Below are 15,116 nucleotides of genomic sequence, written 5' to 3'. Positions count from 1 at the left end.
TACATTGGATGTCGCCTCCCTATATACTAGTATTCCACACCAGGCTGGGATATCAGCTATAACTTTTTGGTTAGATGAATCCAAGCTCTATTCTACTGGATTCAATAATTTTCTTATCAATATGATGGAATATGTACTAACCAAAAATGTCTTTTTCTTTGATGGTCAGGTATATTGGCAAACCAGGGGAACAGCCATGGGAGCTTCTTTTGGCCCGATATATGCTGACCTATTCATGGGTTATTTTGAAAAAAATTACATCTATGATATTGGTAACAACAAATTTCTGGCAGAATTGGACATTTGGAGGAGATACCTGGATGATTGTTGGATGGTGTGGTGGGGAGACATACTTTTGGCTAAAGAGTTTGTTCAACATTTGAACAACAATGTATGGGGTATTAAGTTCACCTTGGAGACTCAATACCATGAAATTGTTTTCTTGGATGTCAAGGTTACCAGACAACATGATCATACTCTGGCTACAAGTGTACATAGAGAGTTTTCAGAGCATAACTCTCTTTTACATGCCTCTAGTAATCACCCCCGCCACATCATCAGCAACATTCCCAAGTCACAATTCATACGTATGAAACGTATTTCTTCCTCAATTAAATCTCATGCAGAATGTGAACATGATCTTTGTGATAGATTTATTCAGAGGGGATATAACAGATGTCGACTCCACAAAACCATCCAGGAGGTCAGACATATGCCACTCTCTCAATTATTAACATACAAACATGAACAAGAGCCGTCTACCTATTCCCAAGCACAACCTATCAGATTTACAGTTACTTATGGCAATAATACCCCTTCATTTAGAAATATTGTTAATAATCATTGGGGTATTTTGAGAGCACATGAGTTTTTATCTGACATATTACCTCAGACATGTTCTTTTTCATATCGTAGGGGTAGGACGTTGAATTCACACTTTACATATTACAAAAAATTTCACTCTACAACAACCACACAAATGACATTGTTTGGGGATCCACTCATTGGTTCTTTTCCCTGCGGTCACTGCAGTGCATGCAGGTATATGACAAAAATGAAGGAATTTTCAAGTGCTAACACTCCACGAATTTTCAACATTAGGATTTTTGGTAATTGTAGTTCTGATTGGGTGGTATATTTGGCTACCTGTACATGTACTTCATTTTATGTTGGCCAAACCTCCAGCCCACTAAGATTTTGCATTAGTGAGCATCTCAGTGCTATCACAACTAAAAATTAACCAATGCCTTATATAAGCATACTTTGATTCACCAAACTGCCCAATTTCAATTTACCATCATTGATAAGATTCAGCTGCCGAGGATGACCAAGGCAGGCTGGCATGAAAAGCTCAATAACATGGAAGCATTATGGATCACAAAATTGGGTGCTTTGTTCAAACCTGGGCTAAATAAATGTGGGTAAAGCAGTATGCTGATATTATATATTATACATACATATGTATTGTTGTATTTCAGGGTTTGAACTGAGCTTATTTTCCCAATTTCACTGGGGATTAAATGTGATCAATATCAATGTAATATTACATATTTTATTATAGTCTTTATTTAGATTTTTGTCACTATTTTCTGTTTTTATGAATTATTCATATAAAAATATTTTTTTTGGTTACATATCCCTTTAAATTCCTGAGTATATAAGGAACACTAGTATGTATCATTCTAACTTCTTCTTTCTGCACTGAAGAAGGCCATTACATTGGCCGAAACCGGTTTGCAGTTTCTTTGTTCTTCTAATATGCCACAATAAAAGTAGTTTTCTGCTTGCCTTAACCTTTGTGCTGGCTCGTTTTGTGCGTTTTGACATTTGGTTTGAGCCTTGCACTGGATCTACCTTGCGTGTCTTTTTGGTTTTCTCCACAATGCACCATACCCACATCATTAAAAAACTAAAATTATTTTAAATTATTTCCCATAGGGTTTTGGACACACAATGGATAATTTTGCATATATCTGTGTTGGCTATTCTATTTCTGTACATCTACCTACACTTTTACAGCCCCTGTTGTCTGTTTAAAATTCTGTACATGAAATTTTTCCATGTACACTATGGACACCAACACGGGGCCTGCAGGACTGCCTGTCTGCTTGTTAGATCACTCCTCCTCTCTCATTTGCATGCAATTCATCTGCTTATGAGATGATTTGCATGCCACGGATACTTCTGTGTTGGCTCGTGTGTGCACACTGCCTGGCTCTGTTTACTGGATTGCAAACCTGCTTACTTTCATGTAAGCAGTGTGCCATAATGCCTACATGGAAAAAAAGTCTGTGTAGGCTTTATTAAAATTCTCCATAGATTATTTGTGTGGTTTTATTTACTTTTGGAAATAAAGAATTCCTCACAATGTGTGAGTGAATTTTTCAAAACTAAAAAAATCAAATGACAGAAAACATCTTACTGAACATCAGTTATTATCACAAATACTTCAAATACAGAAAATAAATTAGGCACAGGAATCTCATCTTATGCTTAATAACAGTAAAAATAAACTATAATTAAAGGAAGAGGCTGAACATCTTTAAAAATCATCATCTTCTACAATAGGTAAGAAGTCAATTGTCGCTATTGCAGATTCATAAAATAGTTTTACCATGAAATAGTCTGTTTTCAGAAAAAAATGAACAATGCAGTAAGAGCTTAGTCTTTAATGCTATCTTAAAATGAGGACTATGATAAGGAATAATACTAAACAGAAGACAAAAAAGATAAAATGAAAGGAGGCAATAAAACATAATGTTTGCCGTAGTCAATACATAAAATGTGATAATACAAATATATAAAAAGCAAAACATTTTAATTCTAACAAGTCATACCACAGATCCATCCATCCATCCATCCATCCATCCATCCACAACCCCTTTATCCCATTTTTGCACATGGGGTCGGGGTGTAACTTCAGTAGTGACAATCATTTAGGGCCAAGGTTTTCACTGCTGGGTGGCTAGCTCTGCATTTTAGTTCTTCCACAACATATACTCACATGCATACTCACACCTATGACCAATTTAGAGTGTACAGTCCACCTACTGCATGCCTTTGGAATGTGGGAGGAAACCAGAATACCCAGAGGAAACACACACAAAGACAGGGAAGACATTCATACCACAGATCACACAGTAAAAATAATTTTTTTTTTGTAGTTTGGCCCTTGTACATGTGGGCTATTCCTCTAACCCCCATCATTGTATATACTATCTCCTACGTCACTCAAACTCAAAGAAAAGGGAATATTCACAATAAATTATCATCTCCCTCTTCTCTGAGTTGTACAACGTGACAATGCAACATAACACCAAGTTTTGATGTATTAATAATTTATTGACTTGAAAAAGTATTTTAAGATTTGGTATAAGGGCATACAGCAAACATTAGTGTTCTGAACAAAAAGTTTTACAACAAAAGTTTTTGTCTTAGCTAAGACTCATACTAATATTATAAATTCTATCAAAAAAATTCAGTAACAAATTTGCATGGTAGCACATTAACTCCAAGAACTTTTGCTCTGATATTATTAGCAAAGTTAGGCATATCAGGGTAAAATGTCTCAAGGTTAAAAGTATAATTGTCAATATTCTGAAGACTGCTCTTGGCGATATTTGCAATACTAATAATAGGTGTTATTGACCCATAGAGCAGTGCAATATGAAATATAGCCCTGTAATCAAATCAGATATAATTAGAGATGAAGGTGGTTTAGATATTATCACTTTTTCTAATTTCTCCTTTGATGCCCATGCGCTTGCAATAGGCAAGAAAGAATATTACATCTTACTTTAATTTAAAGTATTAGTTGAAGTTTTGTTATCTGCTTGAAACTCTTTGATATGGTTTATGATAGAATGTGGTACTTCCTTCTGCCTTTGCATAATAACATACTTACAAAGAAAGAAAACTCGAGTGAATGCAGTAATAATTTTCGAGGATTTTCTTTGAGATTAGATACCTTAACTGTACCCAGCACCTAAGAACCTTCAAATGCTTTTCAGTTTGTTATGGATTATTGAAGTGTAACTTTATAAATGCACCCAATGGCTGTCAGGACTCCAGTTTAATGAGATACGAAGCACATTTCAAAAGTTGAGCGCTTTCATCAAAAAAACAGTGACTTCATCAGAACTGAAAACCATGAACAATTCAATCATCCAATAAATACCATAGTCAATCATTTGATTAGCTAATGAATTAATGAGTAAAAGCACTTCTTAAAAAAACACAATATATAATGTATATAAAAATATATATATTATTAAAAAATACATTATTGTATAAGTGTATATATTAAATGTATATAAATTACATAATAAGAATGCATATTAAAATAATATTAAAATAAACCCTCCTTCTTCTGGATCTGTAAATTATACACAAGCTTGTACAGTTCAACACAGTGTTTTATCTAAAGACATTAAAGGTATTTTACAAAGGAACTGGAGCATATTCATGACTAACCAGGATATATACCATGTTGTGGGTGGCCAACCTTTCTTTATTACTAAGGTAGGGATGAACTTAAAAGAACTAGTGGAAACGCCCATTATACACAGTGAACATAACAATGGGAATGGTACTAGGTTTTGTGGTTGTTGTCCACAGTGTGGTTTTATTTAAAGAAACCTAGTGCTATACTGAGTAACAAAATGAGAACTCATATTATTTTTAGAAATGGCAATTGCAATACCCAGAGAATAGTATATTTGGTATTATGTGACACTTGTCCAGGATATTACATTGGAAAGACAGAAAGATCTTTAAAACAAAGGATTTACGAACATATGTATGAATTAAAAAACAGAAAATAAACTAATGCATTGTTCAGGCATAGTTTGAATTGTGAAAACTTTCATGGTTTTAAATTTGGTATCCTGGGCAGTGTACACATTGAGCCAAGAGGTGGAGACTGGAAAAATTAGCTTTGTAAAAAGGAATTTTTATGGCAACTGAGACTCGCTGCTAATTTCCCTCCTGGCGTGAATGATAGTATATCTATTGTTCCAGCCCAGGACAGAAAAACAATTAAAGAGTGGGGCTATTGAATTTTATGATTGATCACCTATTATTGCCATTTATACAATGTTATTTTTACAATGTTATCTCTATAATGCTATTTTTGCAACATTATTTTTACATAATTCATTCAAATTAATATTTTAAAAACACTAAAACTACAATGTATTCATTATAATAAAACATTACTTCATAAATATCTACTTTGATACTGTTTGACTATATACCCCACTAATGCTTTATTTACACCTTACTCATTCATTTTAAGGTATACCTTCTAAATGAACCTGTAAGAACAGTGCTTAAGTTTTAGCACAAACATGTTTTTGTCTACCTTGTGGGTGGGTTTATTTTAATATGCATTCTTATTATGTAATTTATAACCTTTAATATATACACTTTTACAACAATGTATTTTTTAATAATATATATATATATATATTATATACATTACCTATTGTGTTTTTTAAAAAAAGTGATTTTACTCATTAATTCATTAACCAATCAAATGGTTGACTATGGTATTTATTGGATGGTTGAATTGTTCATGGTTTTCAGTTCTGATGAAGTCATTGGTTTTTTGATGAAAGCGCTCACCTTTTGAAATGTGTTTTGTACTTCATTAAAGTGGAGTCCTGACAGCCATCGGGTGCATTGCTTTTGGTTATTGGTTTTCTTTTTTGCATCAAGGAACTACTGGTGGTTTTATTCAGTATAACTTTATAAATGCATTTAATACTAAAATGAGAAAAAGAAAAAAAAAAGGTTTCAGGAGCTATATTCAACCCACACATTTATCATCACAACTAGAAATCTAGGAATAACTGTCTGTTACAAGTGTGTGATTTTTAACCATACCCTTAAATAAACAGATCATAACATTAGAGCCGCTAGTTTCTGGAATAACTTATCCCTCAACATTAGGTCTGCTGATATGGTAAATATATTTTAAAAAAGATTAGATTATTATTACAGCGGTACTGGATTTAATTTCATAGGTTCATAGGTTCATACTAGGCTATCTGCCCTAGGGCATTTATAAGCCTAGCCAGAGTGTGTTTGGCTTTCGCCACCCATTTTAAATTAATTTTGCTATGCCTTTTTTTGAGGTTAGTATACTGTGCCTCTGTCTAACAGTGACACAGAAATGATAGCCGGGGTATACCTACGATCTCCCATCCACTCATCAAGATTCCTCTTGAAGAGAGTCAATGTGGGACTCTGCCTAACCTGGACTGGGATTTTATTCCAGAGTGAAGGGAGCCTCTGGGTTATGAATCTGTCCCTCCAGCATGTCCTATTTATTTCAGTGCTGAGGTTCAAGTCTCTGGAGCGCGTAGCTCGATGGGATTTGGATTTTCTGAGGTGCAGCATGTCCATTAATTCCGGGTTGGACATGGCTTAATACGTCAGGCACAGATCGCCTCTGAGCAGGCGGTATGCCACTGAGTAGAGCTGGAGTTTCTTTAACCGGGCAGCATATGGCATCTGTTTGAGCCCTTTGATCCTCTTGTTATTTCTTGTCTTGTAATTTCATTACAGAATATCTACAAACTCTTTAATGGCCTAATCTGTTCTGTGAGTTTGCTTATGATTTATGACCCTTTTTTCTCTGTTTGCCTTTTTTCACATCAAAACCCAATGTGTTCTGTTTCAACTAATATGTAATCCTTGTCTTTTGTCTTATAGACCTTAGTCCTTAGATCTTCTAAACTATTCATCTTTCAAGCTGCATTATTTGCAAATCACAGTAGGGTTTCCTTCTTTTACATTTGATATTTAGTTTCATGCTTAGATTTGTTACATGTGTAGTTGCAACGGCAGATTGGATGCACATCCATTGGTGACCCACTGTTCATGCTAAACTTTTATGAAGTACTGCTGCATTTTTTCAGAGGCTGCACTCCTGGTGTCTGGAGTCCTTCATTTTAATTGGCATGAATCTATAAGAAAGTGAACCACTGTTTTATGATAACTTGCTCCTGAATGGCAAGGCTGACCATTTCTCCGTCTTCTATTATGTTCTCTCCATTTAAGAATTCTAATAATAATATTAAGGCCAATATTTTCTTTCTTTAGGTAATTCCTTAATTGAATGTATAATTCTTCATAAAATGTTCTGACTCATTTTTAGCATATGTAAGTAATGCATCGACAATGCCTCAGTGTTTTCTGTCAGCCCATTTGTTAATTACCCTGCTATTGGGAGTCACCACTGTGACCGCACTACTTCTTTTATGTCATTTAAAAAATGTTTGTCTGTTTCACATATTCATCCACTTGGCTTATACAAATCTGAGTGTCTTCCATATTCCTTTCCTCCTTTCATCTCTGCACCCTGATATGTGGGTTACAGTCAGTTCTCTGTGATGAATGTTTCTGTCATTCTCACACTAAGAAAGTATTGTTTTTAATCAATGCAAATAGTCTGCACAGACTTTTCCTCAGCGGCGTGTGCTGTTTCATGTCTGGGGACTCATAAAATTGTGATACCATATTATTAATGAAAAAACTGCCAATTATTTAGGCACGTAATATTGGAAATAAATGAATAAGTTAATTAAAAAATACAAATGCCATCTCAAATCTATACACATACACACTTTGGTTTTTTACTCTTTTATCCATCCATCCATCCTCAACCCCTTTTCCCATTTTTGCACATGGGGTTAGGGTGTCACTTCAACAGTGACAATCATCTAGAGACAAGGTTTAAACTGATGGGTGGCTAGCCCTGCTGTGGTTATCTGGCATTAATAAGTCCTTTAAAAATTATCTACAAATAAAGTTATTTTAGACATACTTGAAGTAAATCAGCATTTTTATTGTATGCATTTGTTAACCAGGTAAATCCACTGGAAACAAACATCCCTTTTCAGGGGCAAACTAGGAGGACTGACCAGTTAAAGGAATTGCTCAGTCAAGCAGTAGGAAAATGGAGGTGGAAAGAATCCTACCTTGAAGCAGCTCATTAACAGATGAGACCCTTAATCCTCTGTGCTAGCTGCCAAATTGCACAAGCTTGACTTTATCTGAACAGAAAACATCCTCAGACAGATATCATTATTTTACCTATTTGTATGTGTAGATATTATACAAGTACCTTTAGGTATTTTCCGTTTCAGTTTCAGTAGCCCAGTTGAGTTCCCAACTGAGTTCTGAGCAAAACATTCAAAGGTGGACTTGAAGTCTTCTTCAGTAACTGTAATCAGGTTTGCAGCGTGAACTAAAATTGTCTGCTCAACATTTTCTTCTTCAGTACTGGAAAAGAAAGAAAGTCATTTGTTTGTGTTATATTGGTGTTATTCCCATTCTCTCTGCAGCAAAAGGAAGGTCCCAGTAGCCAAGCACAAGCACACAAAAAACCCAGGCGCAGTTGATACCTTAGTCCATGATATACTTCTTTATTTGAGACAGCAAACGTAACGTAAAGTGCTTTTCGTCTCACTGATAGTGAGACTTCCTCAGACAAAACTTCAAGTGTAAAGCATTTCATTATATACCCTACCCAATATCCAATTAACACTTCTTAAATTAATTCATTAAACTAGTAAAAGCAATTTCAACATAATAGCTTTGCAAATTTATGTCAAACAGTACTGCAATCGTATTTACATTCACATATCCAGATAGAACACTTCAATCAGTTGCCTCAACATTCCGGACATTAATACAACCACTTTAAACCTGAAATTATTACAAACCTCCACTACAACCTTTAATCCCTATTCGATTTGATGTAATTTCAAACTTTTACGGCTAAGTAAATACAGTCTGTTGCATCAAATACATCCGTTAAATGAGGTACAAATGTTTGTACTACCTGTCTATCCATACTCGGGTTGTTGCTACCACACTTTCGGAAAATACGTTATCCAAGTTGGAAAAATTTTTATCATTTAAACAGAGATTTACTGAGTAGTTAAGCTACTTTTGAGGTTGTTGACTAATTATTCCACTCCACCTCCACCTTTTCAGTTATGGGTATATGTAACAGAACTACATAATACAGCCTGCATTTAAAGCAACCGTTCACTAGAATGAATAAACTCCGTTGTATCCTGTTCTTTACGAATACCCAAAACTTGGATAGTGATGTGGGCGTTTCAAACCCATTGCAGTCAAATATTCTAAAATAAGAATCCATTCCAATATTTAAAAATCTTAAACTTCTAAATGTGTTAAAATATACATAAAATATCCCTTCAACTACACATATAAGTGTAACTACATGTATATAAATATACCCTTAAGACATTAAGAGTTAAAAATTAAAAATTAAAATTAAGCCATAATAATCTAAGAAATACCAAATATTAGTATATTACACTAAAAAGGGTTAAACCTAATCCCCAACCTCTAAGTAAGGTGTCTCCTCAGCTATTAGTCACCGATCATCTTGCCAGACATTTCAATTTTAGTATACATTTGATTGAATAGTATTCATTCAATCTTGGGTACTGACAGGCTCTGGTCCGTATTTGCCACATTAATTCTAATTTTTCCAACATCAAAGAACTGGGACCTCCTCTCATCTCATCCAACCTAATTGAGTCTATAGCTCTAAATTTGAATGAATGTGTAGGGCACTCTAAAATGTGTTTGGCAATTGCGCTGTCCTGTTTCAAGGTCCGGGTACTATAAAGGTGTTCGTACACCCTTTCCTTAAATTTCCGGTCTGTTTTCCCAATGTAGAAAACAGTCAATTCTGGCAGTACGTCAAGTAAAGCACACCTTTTGTGTTGCAATCAAATTTCTGTGAGGTCATGTAATCTACCCCTCTGATGTTGAATCTTTCACCAATGTCCATGTTTGGGCAATATGTACACCTACCACATTTGGTCATACCTGCTTTTACTGCCCTTTGCCTGTTTTCCTTCTTTTTTGATAATAAACATTTAAGATTGTTGCCCCTTCTAAACACTACTTTAGAGGGGTCTTTCACTTTACAGATCAATGCAGCATCTGATCCAATCATCTCCCAATTTTTGTAGATGATCTCTCTGATATTGTAACCATCCAAACTAAACTTGGTGATCAGACTGACCCCCCACCAATGGAACTTTTTCTGTGATTTTATTACTAATTTGGGAATCCAATCAACCTAGTTCCTGCATATCAATCAGGATGGGTTGATAGAGGCCTCTAGTTCTTTTCCCTTTTACCTCCTTGGTTAATTCCCTGATTAGTTGGGTGGGATATCCTCTTTTGGAGAACATAGTTCCTAACCTATATCACTCTAGTGAAAAATCATCATCCCTAGTCACCATGCGGGCAGCCCTGACTAATTGTCCTTTTATTACAGAGCGCTTTTGGACTGAAGGATGGTAACTGTTAAAATGGAGAAAGACATTAGAATGTGTCCTTTCTATAGATATTTGCAAAATAGCTATTGTTGTGTAGGTCCTTGTTCAGTAAGACATATAGATAAGCAATATTAGTTTCATTATATGTAAAAGTAAATTTTAAGAATGAAGTTGGGTTGTTAAAATAGGACACTAAGTTTTCCACCTCTTTTTCTTTCCCATCTATCAATATAAAAATATTGTCCAGGTACCTAGTGTAAAATTGAATTTTATTTATAATATTAGGTACCTTAAACACAAATTCTCTTTCCCAATATGCCATGATCAAATTAGTGAAGCTAGCCCTGCAGGGTGACCCCATGGCTATGCCTGTTGTTTGGACGAAGAATCTTCCACCGAATGTGATATAATTATTTGACAAGACCCATTCTATAATTTCTGCCAAGAGGCTAATTTCATCGTTTGGTGCTCCTAGCTCATGTAGTAGCAATCTGAGCCATTCAACCCCTTCCACATGTGGGATAGACGTGTAAAGATCCTTCACGTCAATTGTTAAGAAGTTCAGATTATGTCTGAACTTCAACTTTTGGATGTTAGCTAAAAATGACCAGGAATCTTTACAAACCTGAGGCTGTGACATTACATATTTTTTTCAAATGAAAGTCTATGTATTTTGCACAAGCATATGTTATGCTCCTCCTGGCATCCACCAAAGGTCTCATTGGGGGATCATTGATGCATTTATGGATTTTAGGAATCCCAAATAAGATCGGAATTCTGGGGGCTGGCATGCTAATATAGTTGTACACGTCTACATCAATTCTGGCCTCTATAAACAGTTCTTCTATTAGGGACCGAATCCCCCCATAAGTCATGTTCAGTTTGTTAAGTGACACTTCTGTGTAGACATCTGTTAGTATGATCTTCTCCATGCTGCCAGAATTGTCCTGTTTTCTACATTGGGAAAACAGACTGGAAATTTAAGGAAAGGGTGTATGGACACCTTTATAATATGAGGAGTTTTCAGCTTGGCTTGTGTCTTTATTCCCATTCTCTTTCAGTAATATATGCAGTCTACAATGTATTCAATAGCTCATCAATTTTTGTCATATAAATGAATGATGTTTGTGCAGGTAAGTGCTAAGGTGGGTTTCAAGGTTAGCATTTATGGAGAATTTATCATTAGGTATATATCCATTGTTTTAGCAGTCAGCACTTAAAATATAATGGTATCACATAAAACGTGATTTATAAACATATATTGCCAACATAAGGCTCTTGCATACAGCTATGCACTGAATTTCCTGCTCAAGGAAAGAGTGGGTCAAAGCACTGATTAAGCTATAAGAAGTAATTGTATTCTAGATATACTTCAAATTATAGTACATTGTCATGCTTCTCATGATCTTTAATGTGACATAAGGAAAACTAGAATAATTAAGTGACCATTTTCTGATAAAAGGGCTCATGCCTGGAAGTAGTTGCTTGCTCACCCACCAATAAACAGTGACAATAATGTTCACAGTGCCAATTATCATTTCCAAGCTGCAACCTACAGTTGCACATGACATGCCATTGCATGGCAGTGAAACATTAAGTTCAAGAACAAATGGCAGCCCTACTGATCTTGAAATGCAGCATTAATACCGGGCAAGGCACAATATGCCATTACATGTGACATGCATAGGGAACATTTCATAAAATGATGCATGCATATGGCCCATACTCTTTGAGATTGAGATATGCATAGCCATCTGTGTACCATTTGATAGATGACTCAATAGTCTGCTGGGCTCATACATATTCTGTCCTGGTCTGTCTGTCTGAGACTCTAAACTCCTTCCTGAACACCATACTAAGTCATATCAAGGAGCATGTTATGTTCTAAAAATTGCTCAAAAATGTCAAGAAATTATGAAGAAATTCTATGTAGAAACCATTAAGCATTCTATACTAAATGCCATAGATTGTGCACATGTACATATTAAGATAACCGCATGGTCTTACAGATGAGCTGTACATCAATTGCAAAAGATCTCATTTTGTAAAATGCCATTTTGTCTGCAACACTGATGACATTATCACCAGTGTGACTGTCACAAACATTTAGGTTCTTATGTCGCTGATCAAGTGTACAGTAATCAAGTGTGCCAACTATTTGTGCATAGAAACGTAGCATGTGGCATCTCAGTAATATATAGCAAAGGTCCATGATGTGCAAGGATGAAATAGCTAAGGTTTGACCTAGCAGATAAGCATTCATATGTTACATAGCTTTCAGTATCTCTGTTTTCTTCACAAGTGATGCTAGCTAAACCCAGTAACATTGTTTATTCAAATACATTGTCTCTATGAAGCTGCTGAGGTTGGCATTAGCTTTACACATGTCCTAACAAGAACCATTGAGAAGCATACATTTGTCATTTAAAGACTTATACAACACCTTTACTATAAGTACTGAATTATCTTGTACCTAATCATAACATCAGTTTTTCAAGTTTTAAAAATTGTAAAAACTGCAATTTTAAAATAAAGAAATTCACTTTTATGATTCAAGATCACATGAATCCAGTTAATGTACTAATGCCATAACAGCAATAAAATCATTAAAAAAATAACCTCAAGTGAAACAAGTAATGAGATAGCATGCTTCTGATTAGCATACTGTCTATTCTCTTATATTGACAAATAACATGTTATGCCTAGCTTATGACATTATCAATGCCATCAAATCTCTGAACACAAATTACATCAGTGCTTACATTCACTTCATGACTCATTGGCAGAGATCAGTAGACCAGTGTGCACTGGGTTGATTTTTTTATTTGCAGGCTTGAGGCACTATTAGTAGAAATTACACAGTGACAGCTGTTCTTTTAATTAAAAAAATAAATACAGTGTGGAATATATTCAGCAGCAGAGAGAGAGGTAGTAGCAGGAAAGGAAAAAGTAAAGGCTGCATTTTTGGTGGACAAAATCTCACATCAGGTCTCATATGCAAAACCTTGGAAAGAATTATCATGGTAATGATTAACAGTGACATAGAAAACCTTCAGACACTGAAACCAACCCAGTTTGGTTTCACCAAAGGCAGGTGATACCTACTGAATGCGGTGGACTTCTTTGAAAAGATCACCGAGGCACTGGATAAGGATAAAATGGTGCATACTGCCTATCTTGACCTAGCTAAGGCATTTGATGCAACACCCCACTCAGGCATTGTAAACAAATTCAAGGAATTAGGTATAAATACCTAGGTATCTTGCTGGATATCCAGCTGGCTCACAGACAGAAGCCAGATAGTTAGGATTGGAGAGATCACCTCCACAAAGAGGATGGTCACCAGTGGACTCCTCCAGGGCTCTGTGATGGGTCATCTCCTCTTTGGTATCAATTTTTCTGAAGTCAAGGCCAATGTCAAGGGCCTCTGGCTTACCAAGTTTGCTGATGAAGATACTAACATCTTACAGGAAGACCTAACACAGATAGATGATTGGTGCCAAGGCTATGGCTTAAAACTCTGTTTCTCAACTTATAAGAAAGGGCGTGGCATCTAGATACAAGGAAGTCATTATTCCACTGTGTTTAGCCTTTATCAGATGCATCACCAAGTACAGTGCCCCCTTTGGTATGTACCTGATCAGGCACAAGCAACAATTGTAATGTCCACACAGGTTTTTCACAAAAAATATAGTTTATATATATATTTTTGTCTTATGCAGATCACCTGAAAGACCTACCTCTATACTCTGTTTTCTACAGATTGTTCATAAGTTCATAGGTTGGTACTAGGCTATCAGCCCTAGGGCCTATACAAGCCTAGCCATAACAATTCCCTGGCTATTTCTTCCCACACTATTTACTTCCCTGGACCCCTGTCTAACAGGGTGACTGACATGATCCCTGGGGTGAATTTCCTTTCTCCCATCCAATCGTCAAGGTTCCTTTTGAAGAGGGCCAAAGAGGCACTCTGCTTGACATGTATGGGCAATCTATTCCAGAGTCTGGGGAGTCTCTGGGTCAGGAACCTATCCCTCCAGCATGTTTTGTTTATTGTGATGACAAGGTTTAGATCCCTGAAGCATGTGGCTTTGAGGGATTGGGATTTCTTTAAGTGTAGCATGTCCAACAGCTCTGGGTTTGACATGGCCTTGTATGTTAAGCAGAGATCGCCTCTGAGTAGATGATATGCGACAGAGTATAGCTGGAGTTTTTTAAGGTGGTCAGTGTAGGGCATCTGCTTTAGGCCTGTGATTCTTTTAGTGAGGTATTTCTGCAGCCTTTCTAGTTGTTGCAGATGTCTTGAGAGGTACATACCAAACGGGGCATTGTATTCTATTATGGGTCTAATGAGGGATGAGTACAGTGAGACAATGACCTCCTTTTGTCTGGATGAAAAGCCCTTAGTGATGAGGTGTGCCACATAGAAGGATTTCCTGACTGTTGTGGCGATGTGGTTACCGAAGGTGAGACCACTGTCCACCTGTGCCCCTAAGTCTCTTATCACACTTTTGGTGTTTAGTGTACTGCCACCTATATAGTAATTCACGGGTACATGTTTTTTCCCAAAGGGGATAACTATACATTTCTCGGCATTGAGCTTGAGCCCATGGCTCTGTCACCAAGCATCTGTTTCTGTAAGGCCCTTTTGTAGAGTATCCACATAATTTGGGGATTCAATAATAGCTCCCAGTTTGCAGTCATCTGCAAACTTTGTTAGCCAGAGTCCTTTAGTGTTGACCTGTACTTCAGAGAAGTAGATGCCAAACAAGAGCGGTCCCA

This window comes from Protopterus annectens, chromosome 5.part0 (genome assembly GCF_019279795.1).
Source record: "Protopterus annectens isolate FY-2018-M chromosome 5.part0, PAN1.0, whole genome shotgun sequence".
In the NCBI taxonomy this organism is placed as follows: Eukaryota; Metazoa; Chordata; order Ceratodontiformes; family Protopteridae; genus Protopterus; species Protopterus annectens.
The sequence above is the reverse complement of the archived record's forward strand: the minus strand, read 5'-3'. Positions refer to the sequence as shown.